The sequence below is a fragment of the Gossypium arboreum genome, chromosome 6 (genome assembly GCF_025698485.1).
Source record: "Gossypium arboreum isolate Shixiya-1 chromosome 6, ASM2569848v2, whole genome shotgun sequence".
Lineage (NCBI taxonomy): Eukaryota > Viridiplantae > Streptophyta > Magnoliopsida > Malvales > Malvaceae > Gossypium > Gossypium arboreum.
In genome coordinates, this window is record NC_069075.1 from 83,638,119 (window position 1) to 83,644,529 (window position 6,411).

The following is a 6,411-nucleotide window of genomic DNA, read 5'->3' on the forward strand; positions in this document are numbered from 1 at the left end:
TCAGCGCGGAGACTCGGTGTACCGCTCCTTCAGTAAAATATTTCCAAATTATATTAATCACTTTAAACCATTCCAAACAGTTCTTTTAAAATTTCCACATTTTTGCAAAAGCCCAAAATCCACAGTCGAGTTTTGTAACCTGGCTTTGATACCACTAAATGTAAGACCCCAAACTTGGCCTAGACATTATGGCCAAATTTGTAATGCCATATTGGAGTGTGTTTGAAAAGCGTAGTTCTGATTGGAAAGTCTGTTTTATGATAAAACCTCGTTATGATTTTGATACATCAAGGTATATTGTTCATTGTTAAAAATACGGTTGGTTTAGTAAAACGTAAGTCTTTTTAGATTGTGATTACCCTTTTTTGAGAAAAACAGTGTTTGTTGCGGAAACTTTTTAAATCAAGTTGCATAAGCGTGACAGTTGAAAATCATTTATCTTTTGAAAACTCGAGACCTACTGTTAATAGGTATAAACCAATATAATTAAATCCCCAAATTAAAAATAAACTTAAAGTGGCCTCATTACATAATAATTTCCCAAAACAACTTAAACTATAATATTAAGAATTACTAAGTCGAGTAGCCACCACTGAGTCCTCATCGTATCGAACCGCCTAAGTCTAGGGATTACCTGAATAGTTAAAACAAATGGGCGAGTTTACGAAAACTCAGTGTGTAATCCCATATAAGCAACAATTAGAGTAAACACAACTTGGGCCTAAGCCTTTTAGTTTCAGTTAGGGCCATAGCCCATTTCAGAATTAGGAACAGTGTGGGCTTGAGTCCAACCTAGTAACAGTATCAGTGGGGCCTAAGCACATTACAGAATCAGTATAGTATGCAATCAGAAAATCTTACCCAATCTAGCCTCTACACACCATCTTCGTACAACCCTACACACCATGTGTGGATAAAATCGACCCACCCAACCCTACACACAAAGTCGTACCGGTTACGACACTAAAACAGTATTTACAATAGAGCTGCCAGTAATAGGCTTATAGCCTTTCAGTACACTTCCTCCAAAACCATATATCCCACCCCATGTAATGCAACATAATATCATACATGTATGCAGAAATGTCATGCTAAAAAACAGTCATACATAATACAGGGGTATTTTAGTTAATTTACCTCACAGGGGTATAATGGTCATTTTACTAGTATGGGGTCTAAGTATACTTACCAACCCAACAGTAGGTCCACATTCGCCTTAAGAGACCCGTGCAACCTTAACAGTCAATCAGTGCTAATGGGCCTATAGCCCGTATTGTAGGCCCATATGGGCCCACACTCGTATGGCCCACATAGCCCAAAAATGGCCCCAGCCGTGTAGTTCACACTACCTAGCCCATAATTTACCTCACTTCATACAATTTCTCCGTGTGGGGCCCACAAGCCCATTGGGCTCACACGGCCCAGTTCGGCCCAGAATGGCCCAATACCGTTTCGGCCCATGAAATCGCTCATGGCCATTTCGTCGATAACACTGCCTCGTTTTGCTACTAGGCTTGCCACACGGATGGCCACGTGCCCGTGTGAAGTTGATAGTGCACTCCTCGATTTTTCGACTTTTGCCGTTCAACAGTGTTTGTAGTGTGATTACACACCTGTTGATGAGAGAATACCAATCTCTGTGTACTCCAACTGTAACACCCCGAACCCGAGACCATTGCTGGTGTCAGACACGAGGGGTTAACAAGCCAAAACCACTTATGGCACCGACCAATTTGACATTCCCAGGCAAGCTGGAAAACTGCATCGCTGTTGCCTTAAAAAGCATATCTCGAGTTTCACAACTCAGAAACTGATTCCGTAAATTTTCCCTGAATTTAGACTCATATATCCATCCATGGATTTATTTATAGAATTTTTGGTCAGGCCAATTGGTGCAGTTTATTAGTTAAAGTCACCCATGTTACAGGGGTCGACTACACTGACCTTCGCACGTTACAACTTGAATATATCTCTGTACAGGGTTTCAATACTGATGCCGTTTGTTTCTAATGAAACTAGACTAAAAAAGGAATCTGCACATATAAGGAATGACTTCTAATTCATTCTGGATAATTTATGGTAAATTTTCAAAGTCGCGACAGGGGACCCAGAAACCGTTCTGGCCCTGTCTCACGAGAACTTTAATATCTCTCGGTATACTGTTCATATGATCATTTCGTTACTTTCATATGAAATTAGACTCGTCAAGGTTCGATCACATAATTTATTAACTATTTAACACCATTCCTAAAAATTTTGGTGATTTTCCACATCCACATCACTGCAGCTGGCAGCATCTGTTTTTAAGGTAGGCTTTACCTATATTGTAGTTCCCATGAACCAACTATAGTCTAGTCATACTTAGGTCCACATATGATCATATTTAGCCATTCCAATGGCTGATCATGTGACCAACTCTCTCATTCCAAACCATAATCACATCATGAAACCAAATATAATTACAAACCACAAATGGTCTAATTCCATACTCCACTATTACGAACCATTTTCGCATGGCCGTACACATATACATCACAAGTACTTAAAAACAACCGAGGGTAGTCCTATACATGCCATATCCAAAACTCAACTAAAGGAGTACCAAAAAGGGCTTTGATAGTGTGGTTGACTTCAACTTCTATGATCCCGAATCCGATCGCTAACGAGCAAAATCTATAAACAGAGAAACAAAGAAACGGAGTAAGCAATTTATGCTTAGTAAGTTTGAGCCATAATATACACACAACCAAAGCATAGCATTCAAGTAGCTAAACAATAATTCATATGCACAATTTCTCAAAGACATGCTTACTTCACAATCCCAACTCTTATATTCATACACAAATAACGGCCTAGTTAATGCCGATAGCTCATTTATCATTAGAGCGAATATTCATACGCACTTACTCATAGTGTGCAAAGCACACACAAAACATACCTTGTTGTTGGGAATTTCACAAGTGCATTAACTGAAAATTTTCCAGCAGCTTATAAATTTCAAATCACATACCTTCGGAGTTTATCCGGATATAGCTACTGTTCAAAACACCTTGGGACATAGCCCGTTATGGTAACCCGCACAAACGCCTTCGGGACTTAACCCGGATATCACAACTCGCACAATTGCCTTCGGGCTTAGCCCGGATATCATAGCTCGCACAATTGCCTTCGGGCTTAGCCCGGATATCACAATCGCACAATTGCCTTGGGCTTAGCCCGATATCACAATCGCACATTCATTCACATCTTTGTTTCAATTTCATAACAAACTTTTATGCACATTTTACTTAATCAAAATATCATTTCGGCTCAATGGCCATATACAAGGGCACAATTTCGATTGCTTATTACTTCATTCAATCGAATCAAAATCTAAGTTTCGATACTCGAAAACTTACCTCGGATGTTGTCGAACGATTCCGATGGCTATTCGACTACTTTTTCCTTCCCTTTATCGGATTTGGTCCCCCTTTGCTCTTGAGCTTAATTTAACAAATAATTTGATTCAATAATTTGAGTATCGAAAAGAAGAACTCAAGGCACTTAGCCCACATATATTCACTAGACATTAAAGTCACATAAGTACGAATTCATGAATCGACTCAACACACAAAGCCTTCAACATGCTTACTCATGGCGAACAACACAACCTCTTAGGCACTCATTCATGGCCGATTATGCATGTTGATGTTGAGGCCAATTACATGTTTAACACCACACATGAATGGCACACATTTTACTAGTTAATGCTTTACATATTGTAGCTCAATACTTATAATATAGCATCAAGCACTCATATGGCCGATTATACTTAGTCATACTTGCACCAATCAACAATAAATTCCAAGATTTTCACATCATATGAGTACTAGGCCGAATGTACTTGCAATTTCACAACCATTCTTCAACATTTTCTTCTTTAAACAAACATATTTATCACTTACTTCATAACCAAAACATCATGTGCAAACATAAACACACATATAGGTGCAAGGCCGAATTCTCAAGGTGTTCACAACCATCTAAAACACAAATTTTTACCAATCAAGTAACAAGCATAAATCATGCTCATGAATGTGACAGCCCCAAATTGACCCTAGTCGGAAAGTGGTTTCGGGACCACAAAACCGAGTCATAAAAATAATTAATTGCTATATTCTATGCTTATTGTGGGTGTACATGCACATGTGGAAGTTTCATTCTCTAATTTTACCAATTGTATGAGAAAGTATAAAATAGGGATCAATGCGAGACGTGGTGAAATATGATAGGCTAATTTTAAATGGCCTATTAATACATGTGGAAAAGTGTTTGTCCTTGCATGTCAAATTAGCCAAATTGGAGCATGATGGCCGGCCATGCTATGGGTGGAAACATGTCTCCAACATGTTAGACTAGTGATGCATGTAGGAAACAATAAAATAAGAAAGTTAGTATTAAAGAAATGGAAAAAGAAAATGATGATAACAAAAAAAATAATAATGTGTAGATGCCCCCTTTGCCGTGACAAAAACAAAGAAAGAAAGAAAATAAAATAGTTGTTCATCCTTTGGTAGTCTTGGCCGAATAGAAGCAAGGGAAGAAGGGGGAAGAGCTTGAGAAAAATCGGCTATGGTGGTTGCTAGACTAAGGTATGTTTGATGATATTCCATGAGATGCATGCATGCTTTAGTTGTTAGTTTAAGTTCTACCTAGCCCATGGTTTAGATTTCTTTTGCTATTTGATGGAGATGAAATTGACCATGGATGTTGTCTTTCTTGGTTGGTGTTTTGATGTTGTTGTAATGAAGAATGAAGAGGAGTGAGTTCAAATGTTTAATAAAAGGAGATTTTTAGGTCATTGAGTTCTTGTTGTTGTGTGTGTATGTGCATGAGTATTCGCCATGCTATAGAATTCATGTTGCAAAATGATAAATGCTTGGTACATTCGGCTATAATGGGCATTAAGAGGGTGAAGTTTGAATTAGTTAAATGTTCATATAGGTTGTCTTGATGAAAAGAGAAAGAGAAGAATTAGATATCATATTTGGTGCTAGTGTGGTATATAAGGGTGTTGAACTTAAATAAGTAATATTCGCTAGCATGATAAGTATGAAATATTAAGTAGATGAGATAATTGATGGTGAAGTGGCTAATAGGGACTTTTAATGAAATCTATGCTAAGGCCGAATGTATCAAATGCTAAATGTGCTTATGTATATTCGCCACCTAATTAAGCACATAGGTGGTGTTGAATTTAATCTTGCACATTCGCCATATGGGTGTACACACTTGTGATACTATCCTTGATTAGGATAGTTGGCAATAGGGTGATAGCCTAAGGTTGTGAACCAAATAGTTCAAAAGCATGGGGTAGAAGGATAAGAATTTGTCATGTGTATCCTATGAAATGAAATTTTAATGTGTGATACAAATATTTTACAAAGTGGTTGAATGGGTTGATTTAATTGTTTAAGCTCAAGATCCTAAAGGAGAGGTCCAACAAGGGAAATCGAAGGTCATCGAGTAGCCGACTTGGGATTATTTGCCCAACACAAGGTAAGTCATTAAGCATATATTTGGTGTTGATGTAAATGACCATAATATATACGCAATTGTGTTTAAATGAGTTGATGTGTAAATGAAAATGTATGTGTATGGAATGATGCCATTGTTGAATGTATAAAGGCAGCAACATGCATAAGGTATTGGTCTCGGCACTAAGTGTGCGGGTATAAATGGACACGGTGACAAGATTGGCACTAAGTGTGCGGGTTTAAAAATTGTACAGCACTAAGTGTGCGAACTGAAAATATATAGCACTAAGTGTGCGAGCTGAAAATATATAGCATTAAGTGTGCGAGCTGAAAATTATATAGCACTAAGTGTGCGAGCTGAAAATATATAGCACTAAGTGTGCGGATTCACTATATGCTCTTGCGTTACAATTGGCAATCGAGTGTGCGACATTCTCGAGTTAATCCGGACAGCGGATCGGGTAAGTACCTTGAGCTCATGGCGAATAGGCACTATGGTCATGCTCGGGGTTGAGCTTGGTAAGCTTTAAATCTATGTGATGATTACAATTGTATGATTGTGGTGAAAATGAGTTGGTGTATAAAAATGACTCAAATATCTTATTGAATAGAATATGAAATGTGAATGTATGACTTGGTACGAGATTGAACCGAAAGGTCTAAGGAACTATGGTATAGTTCGATATGGATGGAACAATTAGCCTTGTTTCATTGTTTCACTTTGTGATGAATTTAGCTAATGGATAATTGTAAAGTGCTTATGACTTACTGAGTTATAAACTCACTCGGTGTTTTCTTGTCACCCATTTTAGGTCTCGTGGACTCGTCTCTTTTGTGTGCTCGGAACCGTCAACGAAGTCATCACACCGGCAAGCAATCTTTGGTATTGTCTTCT